The sequence below is a fragment of the Bombus huntii genome, chromosome 5 (assembly GCF_024542735.1).
Source record: "Bombus huntii isolate Logan2020A chromosome 5, iyBomHunt1.1, whole genome shotgun sequence".
Lineage (NCBI taxonomy): Eukaryota > Metazoa > Arthropoda > Insecta > Hymenoptera > Apidae > Bombus > Bombus huntii.
This window is the reverse complement of record NC_066242.1, coordinates 15636035-15657880: the sequence shown is the minus strand read 5'-3', so window position 1 is coordinate 15657880 and position 21846 is coordinate 15636035. Positions and strand designations below refer to the sequence as shown.

At 42.5% G+C, this 21846-nt stretch overlaps 1 long non-coding RNA gene across 1 annotated transcript in view; it reads right to left on the bottom strand.

Annotated features, from left to right (window-relative positions):
* LOC126866133 (uncharacterized) overlaps nt 1-21846 on the bottom strand; it is a 191626-nt gene that overhangs the window by 143318 nt on the left and 26462 nt on the right. The window contains exon 2 of the long non-coding RNA XR_007689776.1: nt 1892-2095. This is a non-coding gene — a long non-coding RNA (uncharacterized LOC126866133). The remainder of the gene's footprint in view (nt 1-1891; nt 2096-21846) is intronic.

Here is a 21846-nt window from a genome sequence, read left to right as displayed (position 1 = left end):
CGCTGGTTGTCCAAAGATCTACACGTGATCATCGCTGCAAATATCGACGTTCAAACCTAATCAAATCTCTGCGAACATACACCAAACTTTTCTTTAGCTCCTCGCCTCATCCATTGCATTTACCACGGCTCCTAACGATAAATTCATTCGCATTCGATGCAACATCCTGCACCCTTCTCGACCAAACCCCACGGTTCTACCGTGTTCATCAAAAAGCATCAGTTCAAGCAACGCCGAAAAAACTATCGTGGAAGCCACTGCGACAAGCCAGATTGATTTCGGGCGTATGCGGATCGTAACGTAGCACAATTGGCTTCTCGCCCGAGGCAACGACGAGCACAGAGTGAAAAACAGGGGGTGAGAGAGAGAGAGAGAGAGAGAGAGACGATTAGAGACGGACGTAGTGGCAGTTATATTACGCGGTGTGTCGCGACTGTCGCTGGTGTCGGCATATACCGGGTCGCGTCCGATGCAATAAATAATAATTAGGCGCTAATTAGCGGCGGCCATGTTGGCCGCCGGCAGTTGTCGGGGGTGGAAAGCGATACCAGAGGGAGGGAGTGAGTGGTGGAGCCCGGTTTAATCACGTCATACACAGACGCACCACCAACTGTACATCGTCGACCATGACTGTCTCAATGTACCACGCGACTATCACCCACATACGTACATGTGTATATGTATGCAGATGTACGTATGTATACACATGCACATATATACATATATATCTATATATCTATATTATATACATACATGCAGATGGATATGTGTGAAAACGAGCGGAGAGCGCGCGCCCGCGCACACACCGCTGCTTGTCCCGGACATGTTGACGATGTAGGGGCTAGCCCGTGCGGTCGTACGATAATACAACGAGCACGAGGGTGGATGGCGGAAGCGACGAGGGTGGGAGCGGAACGTGGACGTTGGATGCTGGATGCTGGATGGTGGATGCTGCCCGTGGGATGGCGGTGCACGAGGTGGTCGATTTCACGCGGTCGATCGCTGAACCCGCAGCTCCACCCCCATATGCTGGCGTTCAAGCCCATTCAAAGAACCTACGGACGCTCTGCTCGGACGTCTTTGCGGAGATCGGTAATAAGAGTAACGTGTTTTAGCACGTCTCTCACATTTTTCTTATTCAGAGTCCTAAGATTTGCAGAAAATTGGGCTAGTTGAAAGAAGAGATACTGTAGAGAATATCCGTATCTGTAAGTCAGCGGATAATATATGCGCTAACCTTTATGGCATCGAAACGTTACTTCGTTAATTGCATGTGTTTACTAAGTACACTTCTGTTAACAAATCACTTGATAGTTATAAACATTGGCTTTAATAAAACTGGTGTGTAATAAAGTCTTTGAAATATAGTATCAATACCGTGGACTTTGTTAAGTATTGCGCAGAAACTCGTTAAAAGGTTACTGTATCGTATTTGAACATCGTGTAAAGGAACATAAATTACTCCTTTCTTTTAACGATCTTATTATTTGAATGAAAAAGAGGTAATTCGAAATTTGTGACCAGTAGCGTACCTGCAATAAAAAAAAACGTCCCCAGAAGGATTCGCATCGACGCAGAAATTTCTCCACCAAAATTCCCCGCTTTTTATCTCTTTTATCCGGGTAGAAGCGAGCATTAGTCCGTGACGAAAAGGAAAAAGGGACGACTGGAATGCAAAGAGGAGTAGGAAAGGAGGAGAAAAAAAAAAAAGAAGCCGCAGAGGGTAACATCTCCACGTGTCTCTCGCCTCTCAATATTCATGTGTAGACGTTATCGTGCGCGGGAGAGTTTAACCTGTTATTCCGAATAGTTTGTTTGGCTGTCAACAGAGTCCTTTTTGAGAGTGCCTTAAAGGGCTCGTTAAATCACCACGGACATTTTCGCCTTTTACCTGCAAATTTTGCGGAACTCCTGTCAGCCGAGTTTCCTCAAATATTGAAATTGGCTGCGGTTCCTGATGCGCGTCGCATTCTTCGAAGCACCGAGGCCCAACCTACCCCGGAACATCACCGTCGAAAAGACTAGGAGAGGCGAAAGGAGGGTGAGACGAGGCGTTTCTCGTTGCGACCTCGTTTGTTCGCCGCTTCCGTCGTACCTGTAAAGTGACTTCATTTACTCTCCGGAATAGAAATAGAATGCCCTCGAAACGCCGCGAGAACGTCGTTTAAGGGCTCTACGATGCTTGTCAAAGAAAAATACGCCGTGTCTCGAAACACGTGTCTCGTGATACGCGCTCGTTAAACTGTAACCAATAGCAAGGAGCTTCTTTCTACAGGTTCTTGTTTAAGGAACTTAACTTGCTTCCTTTGATTGCCGTTATGAAATATCGATTAATCGTGGGTAATAAGCCGATTTAGTTGATTTTTATGGCAGCGAAAATTGTATATTTTTGGTATTTGATATTGTTGATAGCCAATACGGTGTCTTTTCATTTGAACTCTATTTGATCAAGGATCGATTGCTTATTCAAAGAAACTAGTTGCCTGTTATCTATATTATATTATCTGTATAAACTGTGGATATACAATTTTATATTTCTATGAATATAATTAAAAACACGCTATTTTCGATCAGATAACACATTAAAATGCCCTGTTTTAGCTATCAAGTGATATAAAAATCAACAAATATAGCTGATCGAGTCTTTGCGTATAGTCTTCGTTATCTATCAGCCATTTCATTCTTAGCGAGAACTATTCCATCATCAAAATATTGACAGAGGCGACTTAAAATCTCTAACTTATAAAATTTCCTGAACGATACTGAATTTCCCAATTGTGCGAGAGTGTGTCTATGTCCCAGCACCTTCGAAAAGCCGCTCAGAAATTTCGATAACAGCCGAAAGCGCGAATGATCGCGTTGCGCGATAAACGTTTTAAAATGGCGAGCTTTCGCCGGTGTTGTTGGTTGAAAATTCATTAAAAGCGCGCTGGTAATGGGACAACGATGACGTTGTCGTCGTGCTGCGGCGAAATGCGGGCGCAAGAGGGACGGAACAGGGGACGGAGGCGGAGAAAGAGAAAAAGCTCGGCCGCGAGTCAGAGTGAGAGGAGGGAGGAGCGGGTGCTATCGTAATTCTGTCACATTACCATTTAGATTAGTTAGATTTGCAGGTAAACAGCACGCCGCCGATCACACAACACAAACATACGATACGAACTGGCTGGCGCGCGGGCGCGCGCGCTCAAACACACATATTCGTGTATACCGTTGCACCACGGTTGACATTTTAATTTCATCGCGATAATTACTTTCAAACGGATGGCTTTTTAAGTAGATTGAAATATTCCAGCGTCGCGATTCACGTCCGCATTCGTATAATTAATGCATTTTCAGGAGGGAGGCAGCGAGTTTCATTTTCAACGTCCCAACTTCCTGGCTGGCGAACGCGATTTTAACTCGATTTTATCTCTCCGCGTTTTGGCACGCTGCGCGTTTTATTTCATCGCGATGATTGTCGGATTAGACTCGACGAAACGCCGACACGGGACGATCTCTGTTTAATTACAGGCGCTGCAAGAGCAAAAATTTCGGAGGTTTCTGCGGAGAGATGGAACATCTCGTCGCGTTGAAAATTGTTGGCAAGTGTTTCAACGGTACACTTTCGTTTTAGAGGCGTCTGAATCGGCAAAGACGAGGACGCACGCAGAATTTCGCGGAGGAAAATTTTTATTGAAAGCCGCGTTTGCTGGTGACATTGGTAGGCCTGTTTACTTTATCGCTACCGTGCTTCCGCTTGACCAACCCCCAGTGCAAACCCCTTTCTTTCACGTCGATCGAAAAAATATCGTGAGAAGTTTCCGCACCCCCGTTGTTTAACGTAATTAGAAGTATCAACGACTGTTCTGCAAAATCTTCGGTACGGAGTGTATCTTTATCTCTAATGTCATGTCTCTGAAATTATAGTTCATTTCTCTCGCGCTGTATCAAATGCAACGAGAAACATAACGCTCTAATGGGAAAATCAAAACACGAATGAGACCCGCATTACACGAGTCGATGGTTAACATCTCCAAAACTCACAAAATCCATCGATTACCCAACAACCTTCTAACGCCAGAATCCTACGATCGTCACTACGTTGGGAACGTTTATGCGAATGTATAAGAGCTCAACTAAAGAAATGAATCCCACCTAAGAATTTTCTTTATCCTTTAAGCATTACATCTCTACATATTTAAATTTCTCATAAACCCATAAGCACCGATTTAGCCTGAACAACCCTTGGAATTATCCACGCAAAGGCGAAAGCAATGCGAACAACAACAGGCACAGAGATGTAAAAATGAGGATTGATTTAAAGCTGGTCACAATTGAAGTTCGATAAATCGACGTCGTTGTTCTCTGTAGGAGAGGCTTTGAAAAGGGATGGTTTAAAGCTAGTTCCTCCCCATGGGAGTCGGAGGAGCGGGCGTTCGGGGATGGCTGAGCTCGTAGTATCGCGACAGACGGCCACTGCGACTCGTGTAAACAATGGCTCCGCTTCCTTCGGCTAAGTTAGGCGTAGGTGGACCGGAGAGCAGGCACGCGTGTATGCGTGAGGTGCTTATTGGGTCCGCTGGGGGCTGCTGCGGAGCGGAGAAACAACCCTCTGACCAAACACGGCAACATCAATCAGCACCAGTCACTCGAGCGTCGACCATTGGCGCCAACATCGCGATATTGCCTGCATTTACATCCGGCCAGGAAAAACGTAATGCTCGACCGCGACATCGATGGGCCGGTTCGCCGATTGCCCGTTCGATCCGGCTCCCTTTCAAACGCCACGATCGATTCGATGCCACTCGCTTTGAGCCCCGTGTGCTCGATATTATTCGGTGATTCTGTCCAATGCTTCTCTCGTCTTTTCGCTCGAGTATCTCGTGAAATTTGCTGTTTTTCTTTTTTTTTTTTTTTTTTTTTTGTCATGGAAGGGGGATGAAGGTTTTAACCGCTTTACGTACAATTCTTTTCAACCGGTCAAAGATGTACAATTTTGTTCCTGGAGGAATTGTTTCTTGGTATATAATAACACGTTAATATTGCGATTTTGATTTCTCGGAAGACAATCGTGTTACGAGTTGTACTCTCGCGACAACGTTTTTCGTGAGCATTGCGTTTCGCTTCTTCGGGTCTACCTTGGACAAGCAAGTACAGCTTGAAATAAAATCATGTTTCGAATTTTTAACACCTAATTAGGATGCATCTAGTTCAGCAGCTAGCAAAAGTTGAGTCTTGAGAAGCACTAAAATTATCGCGACTGTAACAGATCGAATATTTGTTTGGTAATGGAAAATCTGTGTCGGTAGTTGCGCATAAGCCTACGTAGTAAAAAATATCAACCTTTGTTTATCGTTGATTTACTTCTGAAAAAAGCCGAGTTCCAAAAGCCACTAATTTCCTTGCACAATCTCGCTGGCAAAATTACCACAACTTATGCTGTATAATATTCGCGAACACGCGCACGTTTCACCAGGGAAAAATTCCAAAAATCACAAACGCATCGTGAAACAATCACGCGCCAGTGACTTGGCTCCGATATTATTTTTTACTCTCTGTTTATTAATCGGTGTAATTGCAACCTGTCGACTCGCGCAAAAATACAAATACGCGCCTATAAACATATTTATATTCGATTTGCAGCGTCGGCCGATTAACAGGTTGCATGACATGTCCAGGCGCAGTTTTATCATTGCCGTATCGTGTAAATATCCGACAAAAGAGAGCCGGACGAAAAGGTGTAGGGAAGGGGGATGGTAAAAGGGTGTAACGATATTAAATTAATTCGAGATCCCCGGAAAGAGGGGTGTGCGCGAAATTGTCGGCCATCTTGCAGCCTGGAGAATTATGCGCGTCGGCTTACAATAATATAGGTGCTAATGCCATGCAAAGCGGCCCTCCCTTGCGCATCCCTTTCCAACCGTTCCATGCAAACACTCCACCTTGTTTTCCCTTTCGCCTCTAAGAATGCGTCTTAATTTTTGATACTTCGCGCGACATCGAGTGCCTTCGCTGAGACAACAGATGGTGGAACTTTTCGTGTTCGAAGGGTGGAAATGTTTCTTCAAGGTTAGCGGGACGATGGTGGATTTGCTTGTAAGGACTTGTTTCTCTATGGCATGTTTAATCGCACCTACCATGGATTTTATTACCGAAAAGAGATGTTACATCTTTATGAACGAGTACAAAGATGCTTGACGTTGTTTTTAATCTGCTGCTAATTAAAAAGGGTTTGATTTAAGCGGTAATTTGCTGAAAGAATTTTAATTTATTTCAAATAATTCATATTTTAGGTAGTCTTCTTTTATTCTCTCGAGAATCTCGATAAACCCATTCTGTACTATTTGCTCGCACTCGTTTTTTATATCTCAAACAATTTGCTTTCACTTTGAACTTTCGTTTTTTTTTTTTTTTACGACTCGTTCTGACTCGATCAACCTACGCTCGTGCGCCTTATGAGGTTTCTAAGTTGAATATTATTCTATGAAAATAATGTTTTGTCCACGTTGAAACGAGACAAAGATCTTCGTTAGATGCAATATCGTCGGGAAGGGTGATTTCAGGAATTTCGACAAAATCGTGGGAACGATTAGGGGGCGTAAAATTAGGTCGTCGGATTCACGCGAATCGTATGTGGAAATAGGGGAAGCGTTGCATCTTCGAGGTATTAATAAACAAACCCTCATCCCCTGAGTGATACGGAGCAATCAGCTGAGCCTTCGACCCCGTTCACGACGATGAGAATCGTAGTGGTGATCCATTGTTGTCACAGTGACTCAGTATTTGGACAAGAGCCTCGTGCTACGGCCAATGAACGGTTCTACTTTCGACAAGGAACGATCTGTGCTCCTCGAACCGCTTGAAAATCTTCGCTCTCTTAGACCTTGCAACATTTAAAACCTTGGCATCTGGCATGTATTTTATAGCTACGTTTATAGTTAAAATAGGACACTAAGTATAGTTGATAAACAGAAACTGATTCAAAAAAATAATAGTCCGACGACAGAAAATAATTAACACGGTATCGTTTGTGCTTTTTGTACATGGTCACTACAGGACGACATTGAAATTTACAAGTCTCCGTTTTCTACTTATACAGTTAAAAACAAAGAGATTTTTAATCGAAATTCCAATAGAATAGAAAATCGAGTCAAATTTATTAATTTTCGTCTTGGCCTATTTAAGAATTATTTAGAAGGAAATAACTTTTGTCAAATACCAAAGACTTCTTCAAAATTAAACTCTACGATCGTTGGATCTGGATCTGGATAATCGAACACGATCCCAGGCGAGTGTAGCGCACACTGTACGCCTGTACTGTGCTAACTGCTTCGTAAAGTTTGCCGACTCGCCAAGGAGAACGCGCAGCAGGTATTAACCGTGATTCATTACACCATAAGTAACTTCGATGTTTGCTCCCGGCGACGACGAACAAATTTATTCACCGATAAATATTTTAGTTGCGCCGTAGATTAACGCTACCGCCTCGACGTTTATACCCTTTTGTTTATGGGACCGCTTTATTTACAGTTGAAGCAATCGGATATTACGGCGCTTCTATCAAAGTGAAGATGAAAGTTTCGACTATCTTAAATGAAACAGATAATTACTTTTTGGTAATATGTAAATAATCTAACTCTTGCGATTATCGTTACGATAAAACCAAATTAAAAAAGAGAGGAACTACCTTTTTTAAATACACGTAAAATGGTGAAAAAGTCTCTATATGTGCTGTAAGATACTGACCATTTTTCATTTTGTACTTTGAATATTTTCTATAATTTCCAGTGTCAATTATTCTTGACGTTCTCTTATACATAGAAACGTCCACACCATTCTGCTGTGCTGGCTCTTACAATTTCACGTTTTAATCGTAGCAGGTTATAAGTACACGCGTGTGTATAATATTTGCTGTACGGTGTGTTCGAATACCCAGTATCAAAGTGTTAAATATTGACGTAGGCGAATAAAATAGAGTGCTTATCCACAAATAAACTACTCCCTTTTTTATCACTGTTTAACCATACTTTTATACTCGTCTAGAAAGTTACAAACAAAATACAAAAGCTTTTCTCCCAAGAAACGAAGAAACGCCTTTGTCTTCGGATGTACTTTAAAATGACGTTGGCCACGGTGTTGTCCAAGCCTTAGTTCGCATGAAAATTTCAGCTATCCAGCGAAATCGCTGCGGGGTGAATAAACGGCGTGACGAAAGTAAAATACGAAACGAGAGCGGAAGAGAGATAGAAATGCGTTTGATCAAAAAGCGAACGGACCTGGGCGGTTGAACATTTTTCGAAATCGACGCTACGTAATCATTGATAAGATCAAAAGCAAAAAGCGTGTATAAATTTGCCTTTCAAACTTTACCTTTCGCTCGCGCACTGTTTTATGCGTTTATGCGTTCTACCGGCTGCTCTTTTATTCCTGCTGTTATTACTGCTAGTGAAAAACCCGGCGATACCGACGATATTGTGCCGCGAAATCCGACTGCGATACGCCATCTACCACCGTTCTAATTGTTTGGAGCGTATAGTGTAATTTAAAAAACGAGCAATGGAAATGATTTAAGTACGTTGATAGTTCGATCTATCTCAACACCTCATCGAACTATTTCCCCTTCCTCTTGCAAAATTCATCATGAAACAACTATACAACTGAGTGTAATCGAGCCATCTAAGAATCTTCCATTCGTATTTCGATATTATATCTCAAAACGATTTCAAACTATCAGATTATCTTCTACGATTACGCTTAGGATCAGTCATGAAACAAACGACCGCGACGATCTTCCACTCTTCTCTCGGCACTGAATCTCGAAATTATTTCAAACGACCAAGTGATCGATACAGCGTACAGTGTAATTTGAAAAAAGAACGATGGAAATGATTTAAGTACGTTGATAGTTCGATCTATCTCAACATCTCATCGAACTATTCCCCCTTCCTCTTGCAAAGATCACCATGAAACAACTGACTGTAATCAAGCCATCTAAGAATCTTCCATTCGTATTTCGATATTATATCTCAAGACGATTTCAAACTATCAGATTATCTTCTACGATTACGCTTAGGATCAGTCATGAAACAAACGACCGCGACGATCTTCTCTCGGCACTGAATCTCGAAATTATTTCAAACGACCAAATGATCGATCGCAGAAGCATCCATTAACCCTAATCCGGGCAAAGACAATCCTGGAAAGGAAGCGTCGCGTCGCGGTACGCCGTCTTACACGTTGTCACGTCGGCAGGTATGGGTATCCATCCCATTTGCAACTAGTCGCATTATTGTTAGCCCTAGGTATGTACCATACCGCGTTGGTACACAACGCTTGTGTACACACGTATCTCTGGCCCAGGTAGCTACTACGTACGAAGCCGCCTCATCCTCAGAGAATCCATCCATGCCATGTATACGTGGTATGTGCGCGCGCGCGCGCGTGCGCGTACGCGCACTCACCCTCTAAACTCTACTGTTGTACACGTTGGAATATAAGGATGCCTGATGTATGTACACGTACACATATACGTACCTGTATCTTGCCTACGTGTGTCCGTTTACGCGCGTCTGTGTGACCGGGAGGAGATACCAGGGGGTGGCGTAATATAGAGACCGGCTAAAGGCGGACGTAATTTCCTGCCCGCCTGACAACGCTACAGACATGTTTGCAAACTCGACACACACAACCTACTTAGAGCCTACATGTGTCCCTACGACAATGCGCCGACACAAGCTTAATCTATTCCCCGCAGGTATGTACATGCATATAGGCTAGCGTGTAGGCAAGGGTGCGTCTGTGTAGGTGCATCCCCGATGCGACCTGCAGCGTCTACTCCGCCGCCCTGAGGGCTTTGATCGGAATACAGAGAGGATGACCCAATCGGAGGATACCTCGATATAAGTCGCTGTTTCCGTACGGCTACAGGGCGTCTTCGATGAACGGACTAACCTCGAACCGCATACATACATATAGACGTGTGTGTAGGTGGTCGGACGTGTGGTCTCGAGGCCGTTTGCTGCAGGACAGTTTACTGATCGGCGAATTCTAACGGTAGTTAACTTGAGATTACCGATTTCGGGTGTAGACAGGCTGCAGATCGACTGGTTCTGGTTGTGATCGCGTATTTACGCGTTTCTGGGTTTTTTGGACTTGGGTGTTGGTGAAGGCGTGGAATGTTTCTGATTTGCCAATTGATGTTTTGCAAATTTGTTTCTCAGATAAAATCGTAGGTACAGCAACGAGCTCCGTGGAATCACGATTAGTAGAAATTGCGTTCGCTTGTAGTGAAAACACGTTAACACGCATATAAATATATGAATTAATAAGGGAAGTAACAAAGGAATACAAGTAATAGGAAGTATACTCATATGCAAAATCAATTTGCGTCGTACAAATAATTCTCCATGTACATATACGGACATAGATACTGTCGTGATTAAGCGAAAGTAGAATCATCCTTCACTGGTCAGACACTCCGTCCTCTCCATTAACCAACTCCATTACTGAATACCAAATATCAATCTTCACTTTCCCAATCGATTATCTACTTAACCACGTCCATTGTACCTGATTAATAAATTTCATTTCACTGTAGATACGCCATATTCTTTCCTTACTACCCTCGGATAATCATCTAAGCTATTTCTCCGAATTGAAGGTTTCATCGTTATATATTTTTAAATACAGAAGAATAAAAGAATCGTCGATGAATTACAAGGTAAACTGCTTGTACACTTTGATCCAAATATCATAGTGTCTCAAATAACCCAACGTTGTTCTCTACAACGAATCAAATTCTCTCGATGATTCCAGTCACATCAATTCATCCGCTCTGATTTCAGAGACGAGTTTAACAGAAATTCGATAGGCACTATGTTTCGTAAGAAAACTACGATACTGGTGGGTACTTTTTATCGAAAAGCTTTAACTCTGATAGCCATGGAATAGCGAAACCCGCGACCGAGGCGGCTTGCTGCCTTCGTCCAAACATTTCGGACAGCCTAAGGAAACACATTTGCCTGCGGGCAAACACGGCCAACCGTGGCGAAGGCGAAGCTGAAGCGTCTTGGCGCTGCCTCGAGGCGAAGTGGGACGTAGAATGTGTCTGGGACTGTTTGCACTGCAGGACAATATTCCGAGTCTTTTGAAGGACGAGAGCCGAGAGAGTAGCGCTGCTATTTCGTCTCTCTCCTGCCTGGATCGTCCACCCATCCTTCTCTGGTTTCTTTATAGCTTCGTTCCGACGCTCGGATTTTTTCTCCTTCCGAATGTTCTCGAGGAAGCGAAGAACCAGATCGATGCAACGAAAAATCGCCTTTAACAACAATTCCGTAAGATCGCGTAAAAGCACAATTGGATTTGATGCTTCGCCATTATTCCCTGCCGATAAATTTACATCTATCTGCTAGTTTCCAACTTTTGAAAATCTTAATCGATCGACGACAGACCCAAGCACTCTTCCTCTCAATAAAAAAAAAACTCGTGCGATTAGAATTTGACAAAAAAAAAAAAAAAAAAAGCAGCTTTTACACATTTCTAACTTTCTAATCCTTACGTGGTTGATCGATAACGAACCTCGCTGAGAAACGTCCCTTTCAATAGAAAACAAGCGACCAGGAAGAATGCAACGAAAAATCGCCTCTGGAGCATTTGATAACGAAGCGGTCGTGTACACTGATCCGCAAGTACGAATAACAAGTCTCTCTATACGAAAAGGGGAACACGACGGTGTGTACGCGTGTACATACACGCGGCGGAGGCATTATAAGTCTGCGCGTTAAAGGCGTGATCCGAAAGACAAACAGATGCACCCTGGCCGTCGCTTTTCCCATTGAAAATTCATCGCACAGGCAAAAGTGCGCCGGACCCTTTTCGTCGGTGTCGCCCCATCGTGAATCAAGCCACCAGCGATTCCGTGCTCCTTTCTTCCCGGAGGCCCTTTCCATCCCGTCCCGCTTCTCTTTCTCCCTTTCCTTTCTCCTATTTTTTTCTCTGCCGATAGGGAAAGCCCACCTCGCCCCCGGGTTATGAGATTTTATGAGAGCCAAAGCGGTTTAGGCGCCCGGGATTTCTTTCGTTCATGCTACGAATTACCAATACCCGATCGTAAAATAAGACAAGATCGGGGATTTGGAGTTTTCTTTGTTGCGTGGTTGAAATTGCAACCATTATCTGCCTTGTAACTCTTTGATATTGAAGTATTTCTGTCATACGAATCATGGCCTAATTGCAAACGTGGTTTAAGAAGGATAGTATTATTCGGATATGTGTCATTTTCTGTGCTACACTGGATTAGCCGCGTAGTAGTGACACACATATGTCAGTTATGAGTGTATATGGGAGTATGTGAGTGCACAGCGTCTCGTAAAACAGATGAATGCAACTGTTTCGTTGGTAGTGTGGTATAGAAGATGGTGAGACAAAGAGAGTGCTGAGACAAGTGCAAATGTATATCGACGAATATCTTGTAAATCACATATCAAATAAATCTGAAACTATTTTGATATCGATTCTAAGTGTAATGCAAGTGCTCCTATACATTTATTTCGGCGATTAAAATCCACAATTCCCAACAAGTATATTGGTATATTAGAGTTAAAAATGAAAAGATCGCATAATCACGCCTTAAGGTGATTCCTTTTTTCGATTCTAGATACTTTTAATGGCTACTATTCTTATTCCTCTTTTTCCATCCTTCTTTCCTTCTCTTTCGTCTGTTCCACCCTTCCCTTTCTTCGACTCGTTAAATATCGCGATATTACGTAGAAATTTTGCTGCACAAATTGGAGAAAAATTCTTCTGTATCTACTTACGTGTTTCTAACGACTATTATGGATTTGTAACTCAGGAAATTTTCCTCTTGTAAACCTCTAATAACTAACGATTTTACAGTTAGTTTCCTCTCCGATTGTTTAAGTTGTTATCACCCATATATCATAGTCGCTCATTTCATTTATTATTCCGATACTGATTTATCGTTCTAAGAACTCGAAGAACTTTGCCAAAAACAAGGAAAACAGCGATAGAAATCGCTCGAAATCGGTACAATCCCAGAGAAAATGTGTGGAAGATGAAACCTGCAGGATCGAAACGATACGATATGCTTTGAAAAGATAAAAAAGAGTTGCATCACGACGATCCGAAGAATCAAACCTTTAATTTATCAAGCAGCACGCCGAAACGGAAAACTGCTCCAACTTCTTTTGAAAGTGAATAATGGAAGCAGCTTGAATATGAAGCGAATGCTTTGAGCGGACCTGCAATGGTAGTTTTCGATTTATTACCTCGTATCTCGCGTGCAAACAGAAGCGAACCGTAGGTGAAATACGAAATGCATTCGACTGCCGCGAACAAAGTGTTAAATCTTCGTACCTCGTGCTTCGTTTTCCTGGAACCGCTTTTTCTACGAATCTTTTTCTATTACTTCCTGGCTTCGGTCCATTAACAGATAACTCGTCGCAATAATCCAAACTAAAATCCTACCTCATAAACTTGAATTTGCAATTGAAGCTATTCTTCGAGGAATTTTCTTCTCTATGAAAATATACGAACTCGATAAACGAACACGCGAAACGTGTTTCCGAGCGAATGAAACATTAATTCGTTCTGACGTAGGTTAACGATAATCGAGCGAATAAGAAACTGAAAGTTCTCGTAAAAAGAGGAAAGAAGACGATACAAATTTTATTTATACTTTTCAACTTAATCGTCACTCTTATTGCTATTAGTTAATAACCGAATAATTCGATTCAGAATTCACTTGTATGCTCGTTGGCCAGCATCGACTGCCAGAACTAATTCAATCAACAGATTATATCCAGTTTCGCTTGAAACAATGTTGATCAACTGGCGAAACTAACCGCGCTACATATAATTTTCCTAGATGTATTCGATTCTTAGCCCGAGGCAATTCCGATTAATTGTCAGAATTAATCGCTACAACAATTTGCAAAAATTCGAACCTCGATTCAGCTTATGCGGCCCTTCTAAAGCAATTCTGGTCAACTCTGCGAGTTAATTAACCGTACGCTCGATGGTCCAATCAACCTTCCATCCTTCCTTCTTCCTCTATTTACCCCGAAAAAGCCTGGATCCTATCCTCCTAATGGAAATACACAACAAAGTCTCGAAAGGCTGAACCAGGTTGGCCGCGTGCCGTTTGGTCGCCGTGGGCAATAAAACGTTCGGATAAATATGAAATCAAAGAAGAATACACCAAGGGGAGATTGAAAAAAATAAAAGATGAAAAGGAAACGGCAGAGACTGCGAGAAGAAGAGGAAGAAGAAGCAGACGACGAGAACGACCGATTCTCTGGTTCCGTGCGTTTTCCGGGGGTGGCGACGGGTGTTCGCAAACTCCCTCCACAAGCCCGAAATTCTCCGCGGCGGGAAGTCGTTAGGCGTTTTCTGACGCGAGATAAAATTCTGGGAAGCACGTTGAAACGACTCTCTACTCCGGGGCCTGGGTATTGTTTTAACGTGTTTGAGTCAAATATTGACGCAAGTTGGGCTCGCAAGCCAGCCTGGAACGAAACGGAACGGAAGAGACGAGAATGGCGGGCGAGAGGCCGCGGGACCAGATACAGACAGAGAATAGAAAGAGACAGGCTGAGACGGGATGGAACGACCCACATAACATCCACCGGAGAGCACGAGAAAGACCGCCGGCGTCTCGCGGTAACGAAGGAACAGGAAGCGAAACGTAACGAGAGAAAGAAAAACGCGCCACCTTTATTCCAGCTTGCCTCCTCTCGGCTCGCATCGACAACGCGACAATTTTCCTGCACTTACGAAGTAGAAACTTTCAATACCGGTAGATCTTGTCATACGTTATAAGATCATACTACTGTTTACACGAAGATCACAAAACGAAGATGGATTTTGTCTTTTTCATACGAGAGCAATTTTTAAATCCAATCTCGTATCAGCTAATCGCATATTATCCAGACGATCTCTTAATTACGTTTAAAATAAGATATCGATAAAGGAATTGTATATCGAAACAGTAAGATCGAGAAGGCCAAATTATTACAAAAATAGAAATCACTGAGATTTCATTAAACCGCACCTTGCGGTTAGCAAATTCGTGAACAATAGGGAAACGCAATTGAATCGAAAACGATCCGAAATATGCAACGGAGTTAATATCCGACCCTAAAGAAACAATCTCGCGAAATTCGCCTGAAGTGCGTGTAACCAAAAAGCAAACAAAAGGGGTAGAGATTTTCAAGGACGGTCAACAGCTCGCGTCAACGTTCCTCAAAACTGGTCAAGATCGAGGATGAGCGAGGGGTGAAAAACGATGTCACGGTGTTTTCATTGCGGCACAAGAGAAGAAAAGATCGATCGGTTGTAGGAAAGCGGTCATTCTTCGGGGGGCCATTTCTTGGCCATCGTACGGCATTTAGGTAACAGTTCACCGGGGCCGTTTCGCCGGTTTGAATGGCCGTGTAACGTATTGCAAACATTTTACCGTTGCCGGTGAACAACTGATCGGCCAGAAGGGTGAGAGAGGAGAGGATACAGACGATTTCGACCGGTAGGACATTGTGCCTAATGTTTGGACATGTGTTCCGCTCCGGTCACGCCTTTTGTTATCATATTCTATGCATGTTTGCCCGCTTAAAATGTTGTTTTAGCGCTCGCGCCACGCATCCCTTTTTGCACTGACTCGACACGCGTTCCTAGTCAATGGATCATCCAGCGCCATCTTATTCTTCTTGTTAAAATCGCGGCAGACTTGTTGCCGCCGTCGATCGAACGATTCGATCCCTTCCGAGACTCGAATCTTTGTTTGTGAGTTGTATGACGAAGAGATACGGCAAGAAGAATTTTTTGGGGGATTTTAGAATTGCCGTAGTACGGAAGGAATTGAAGAAACTTTTGTTTTTAGACGTTAAAAATGTATAATTAATTAGAAAGAACGGAGGTTATAATTGCAACGTTCTTACTTTATGGGAAACCAATAGAAAAGAGAAATATCTTTCTGCAAGCTATCACCATCTCCATGGTCGATCGATATAATTTTGACATTTTAATCGATGAAATTCTTATATCGAATTTTTTTAATGGAATTGTTCAATTTATTTTTTCGTACCATTCCACGCGTCTCTCGAGTATTTCCATAAACCGATTTTAAACGTCGGATCTTAAATATAGTTGAACCACGGATACTATTTTTCCTGCAAAAATATGTAAAACGAAAAAAGTTGGTCAGACGATATTTTCCTTGAATTTAGACGGAACGTTTATCGCAAGATACGCCTTTAAGGCGGTTCCGAAAACGATGCGAAAAAACGTTTCATACTTATGTAAGGATGCCGATGAAGCGCTTGGTTTCGCGGCGGAAAGTCAATTAATAGACCAATTGGTTGCACGAAATTACTAGGCAATTTGATTAATGTTTACAATGCGTAGGCAAACACGTAATACGAGCAGGAAGTAATATCCGTCGAAAACGGGTAAAAAAAATATCATGGAAAAAAATCGAGGAGAGGAAACGGCGAAGCGGAAACAGGCGGCGCGCTATAATCTTGCTCGCGTTGAAATTCTATTTGTTGTTTTTCGTATTTGCTATCATTTGCTGTTGAAACACGAGCCATTAATAAAAATCAGAGACATTTATTTCCCGCGCGATCTCCGTGTTTCGACATGATTCACGGGGAAAAACAGGCTCGTGTATACTCGCCCTCTTGTGTCCAAGGAGGCATCCCTATTTTTCGACCGGCCGTATTTTTTCCATATTTTTTCTTTTCCCGTTTGTGTGTTTTCAAATCACAATTAAACGGCCCATTTTCGCGTCTGAAGCACTTGTAAAAAATGTATAGTGCGCGTTAATAAATATTTGCAACATTTTTTTTTTTGTTTCGCCGTCGATCCCCGACGTACACGATGGAACAATGAAAATAGTTCGTTCCTTTTTTTCCCCCCTTCCTTTTTCCTTTCGATACATATTTGCAAACGCTCCGTTTTCACCCCTACCATAAACCTATTTGCCAAACACGCGTAAAAAGCGAATGCAAATTTCCATCCAGGACCGTCTGAATCTTAAAAACAGAATGTTTATCCGCGATAGCGTGTTAATATTAACGTACGCTTTTCCCTCTGGCATCGTTCACGCGTGGTTTTATCGCCAGAAAAAAAAAAAGAGGCGTTAAAATACATTTTTGGATCGAAGTGTATGAGCAGATCTTCGATAGAAAGACCTGTTCCTTCGAGGTTGTTTACTACAGCGATTCTTACGTAACTATGGACGTTTTTGAAGATGAATCGGCCGATCGATCGAGCGACAGAAGATTGAAACGAATCCTCGTAAATACAGGGGAATTTTGGTCTCGTGGAGACAGAAAGGTGCCATATATCATCGAACAGTCGTCCCTTCGCGTTCCACGCCCCGACAATAAACGAGACACATTATATACGCAATCAAAGGTTTGCAGGGACGTTGTGTTGTCTGAATGGTATTTCCTGGGGGCGTGTAGGGCGGCGATGCGGCATTCATGGACGCCCGAGGAATAGACAACCCCGACAAATTGGCTGGGAAAGACTCTATAGATCGACTTCCACCCCTTCTCGATACTCAGGCTCCGAATCGAACAAATTGATTTAATGAAAATGTAATATTACTGGGGTAAGAAGAGTAACGAACGAGCAATGGTTGAACTATTAACGAAAAAAAGGGCGATGGATTTTTGGAATAAAAGAATTTACGAGACGACTCTTTAAGATACTTTGAAAAACGTCGATGACTGCAATAGTTTGAAAACCGATACCCATCCTATTCCAACATTTATTCCTAAATCAAGAATCAAATACAACCTTGCGCGTGCATGGAATTTTCAAATAGACACCTACACCCTTCTTCGTCCTTGAAAGAAATTACTTGGAACTAAAATTTGTTCGGAACGTTCGTCCCATTTCCTAATGCCATTTCTTGTCCTAATTTCGACGACCACTGATACCCAGAACCCACAATATCCATTTCCAATTCGAGACGCAGAATCGAAAACAACCTTGTACTTCCATAGAATTTCCAAATGGATATTCGACTCCACCCTTGTCCACGCACTTTCGACAGTTTTCTCGCGATCGATCATCGATTCGGACGTAACACTCCTCCCAGCTCGTCATCGAGCGCTACCTTCCATTCGATTCTCGTTTAGACATCGCGGCAAAAAGGCCAGGTCAGCCTGTTGGCCATTGAACGGCCACGTGAAAAGAAATTTCACGAAAAAGGCACAACATGGATTTCACGGCCGATTCAACGAAGCACAATACACGCCTGGATCCGGACGTTTTGACTTTTGTCCGCTCTTTAACCATCGTCGTTTCCTTTTCTCCTTTCTGCCTCTCCAATTCCACCGGACGTTCGCTGCTCCGGATTCTGGAGTCCTTTTGCCTATTCACAATCGTCTCACAAATTCTCCGAGAAGATGAACCGTTGCCCCTTTGTTCGTCGCGAAAGAATACACCCTGTTACGCGCTCATTCGTCGTCGATTACGCATGATTCCGCGGTAATTAGATCCTCCGATGACTTGGCGTATCGTTGCAACTTCCTTTTTCGCTTGTTTCTAGCTTTTTTCAATATTTGTATATCTGCGTGGAATTGTAGAACTTTGGATTTTCACGTTGTGTTTTCTGTTTGGTATTTACTTCTGGAATTGGGAGATATCGCGTTGATTGTTAGCTTTTATTATTTCGATGTTAGCTTTGCCGAGAATATTGGCTCTAATGGAACAGTCGTTTCTAGTTAGAACTTTTGATCTTGTTTTGTTTACTAGCTTTATTCCTATTTATAAATCCCAATACTTTTAGTTATACGTAACATAGTCGGTTTGTCAACGATATATAGAATAAAATTAACAATAATTTACCAGTGAGCGTAGAAATTGAAATAAGGGACGAAGAATGAGGTATTCGTTCCAACGGACGAGCGATTTGGAGCGGTTTCTGTACTGACAAAAATATATCTAAACGTCAGTCTAGACATTTCTCCTGACCAGTCTCGAATTAGACCAGCTTAGATTTTCGCGAATACTTCTTCGAGATACGAAATTTGTCCTCATCTACCAAAGTTGATAGGGAAGCGCGCGTTTTCAGATGTTTGCAACTTAGATCACTTAAACATAGGATGAATGACGGATGATACAGGAAGCTCGGCTTCTAATCCTATCGCGAAAGATATCCAGGCTTTAAGATCGTTTGTTCGAGTTTACTTGTATCGGTTGCTTCGAAGGACTCACCCCTAAAGTTTCCGAGACCGACGAAAGGGAAGGAAAGGGACCGCCTGCCTCCGAGCACGGATTGGATTGGATCGGCTTAACGTTGATTTAAGCCAATCAGCAAACAGTCAGTCGCCAGTTCTGAACCTCAACATTGATCTCGTTAGATCTTTACAAGTTCAATGTTGCGTTTCACGTACCCCCGGCACACCGTCCTATGATTCGCACACTTTTCTCCTTACAATTCCTCCTATCGCTCTTCGCTTCCTTCGACCGGGATTCCGGCTACCGATTTCGCGACAGATCGTCATCCAACACGCTTCTAACCTTTATTTGTGTACAATTTGTGGTTTAGAATTTGTTAAATTCATCGGAATGTTGTTTATAGAGAAGCAGTTACGCTGAAACGAGGACCATTCGTTTCAAGAAATTATCGACAAGTAATTGATATTTGTTTCATTTTTACGAAAGTTGATTTCGCACAACCATTGCTTGTTTGATCAGAGAACGTTCTTCCAAATTTTTTTTATTAAAACGATGCATATTTTACGAGACTCTCGTTCAAAGAAAATTCTAGAAAAATAAAACGATTGGTTTAACAACCGTTTTAATTAACATCTTGCACGTTTAGATGATATTCCTCTACTGGAGACAAAGTTTGAAACACACCTATAAAGAATTCGATCGAACAGCCATTTCATATCCGGTGGTAAGTTTGAAACTTGTACGAAAATCACTTTCGTTTCCCCAGGACAAACTTGCACACAAAATTCGACAAATACTCACGGCAGCCACGGGGATCTTAATAATTCGCCAAACAAACTAAAGAAACCACTCGGTTAACAATACCTTGACAAACAATTCTCGCGCGAATCCACTCATTGAGACGTTCAAACACGAGATCGATCGGCAGCTAATCCCGATAGCGGCAGTTCGACGACGGAATTTTTACGTTCTATTCTCGGTGGCACGGGGCGTCGCGACGCGACGCGCCGCGTCGTTTGCCGAGCACACACCGCGATTTCATTCACTCGCCGCTCCTTTTCTCGTTCGTGCGTGTGTCTTCTTACGTGTGGCGCTTACGCCAGCAAAAAGAAAGGGGTGAAAAAGGGAGAGAGAGAGAGAGAGAGAGAGAGAGAGAGATGAGAAATGGGAAAGGAAGGAGAAATAGTAAGATCGTCTCGCAAGTGAGAAAGGGAGAGAAAGGAAAAGAGGCAGCACGCATGTGTAAGTGCGCTATCTTCGCCTGTGTGTGCACGATGTCAATATTATACGACAAACACACTTAAATAGGCTTAAAATACTAACATCCAGCTCGTTCCACGCCGCTCTATGAACTCCGTGCACACGGTGCGCAAGTGTGTTTAGCCATATCGTTACGTCGCGCGCGGAGATTCGAATTGTGCTGTTCCTCGCGGCTACTCGCAGGTACCTACCGAATGATTATTTTAGTTTTCCTTTCTTTCCTGTTCTCCTTTTCAACTATGGTCGATCTGTAGGAGGTTTTATTTTGTAAGATGTTGGTCGTACGAGCTGACGAGAATTGGACTGTTGTGTGTACCAACGCAATTCGTATAACTTTAAACTTGACTGGTTAGTTGATTTATCAAGTTCATTAAGCAATTAATAGCGTATTACGTAACGATTTATCGCATCAGTTCTCGCGAATTAAACGCTAATTACATGTTTTGGCACCGAGTTGAATGAAAGTAATATTCGGAAGATAGGGTTGATCGGTTATGCTTGGAAGTGGCTCACACGTTACCGGAGAATCGGAAATGTTCCATAGAATTATAACTAACGTTTAAAAATACTATGTATAATTCATATTTGTAAAGTAAATGAATTTGTGTATATAAGGTAAATAAATTTGGCAAACGATTAGGTAAACAATCATAATCACGTATAGATTGGTACATATTTATTCACAAGTCACTGGATATTTGCTAATTACCAACAAATTGACAATTACCATTTGCAGTTTAGATTTAATTTATATATACTGTACAAGGTAAACGATTACTAGATGTTAGCCTTGTTTCATAATTATATACGGTTTTGTCTTTATTCGAAATCTTCGACGGTTTATTTAAATCCTCCGCTTATCCCTAAATCACACGCCAATTCTAACAGTCAATATCATCAAATAACTAACAGCACGAGAAATCTTAATCACAATATTTGGCGATCAATTTCCGTCTCTTCTATTTGATAACGAAATCAACGGCTAAACATTTGCGTTCAAATAAAGAAAAAGAATAAAATATCGCACGAACGATGCGTCAGATATACCTTTATAACGCTTGCTAAATAAAAAATATATCGTGCATTTGTAAAGAAGCGATTGATGACGTACCAAATATCCGTAGAATCACCACTTCCGCTGCAAATTTTAAACGAAAAAATCCTTAATCAAAGGCAAAGGACGAGGATGATCTCTCGAGGGAGGAGCAGCCGTACTGTTACGAACGGTAGCCTAAAAGGCTGTCAGCGACACCAGTAATCTGCTGGTAATCGTGACAAATTACGGACGAGGTTATGGTCCTTGCCTTTTGCCACGCTTCCGAATGGGGAACTAAGCGCCAGGTGGGGCGTGCCCACCCCATACTGCGAGTCGAACAATTACATAACACGATAGAACAT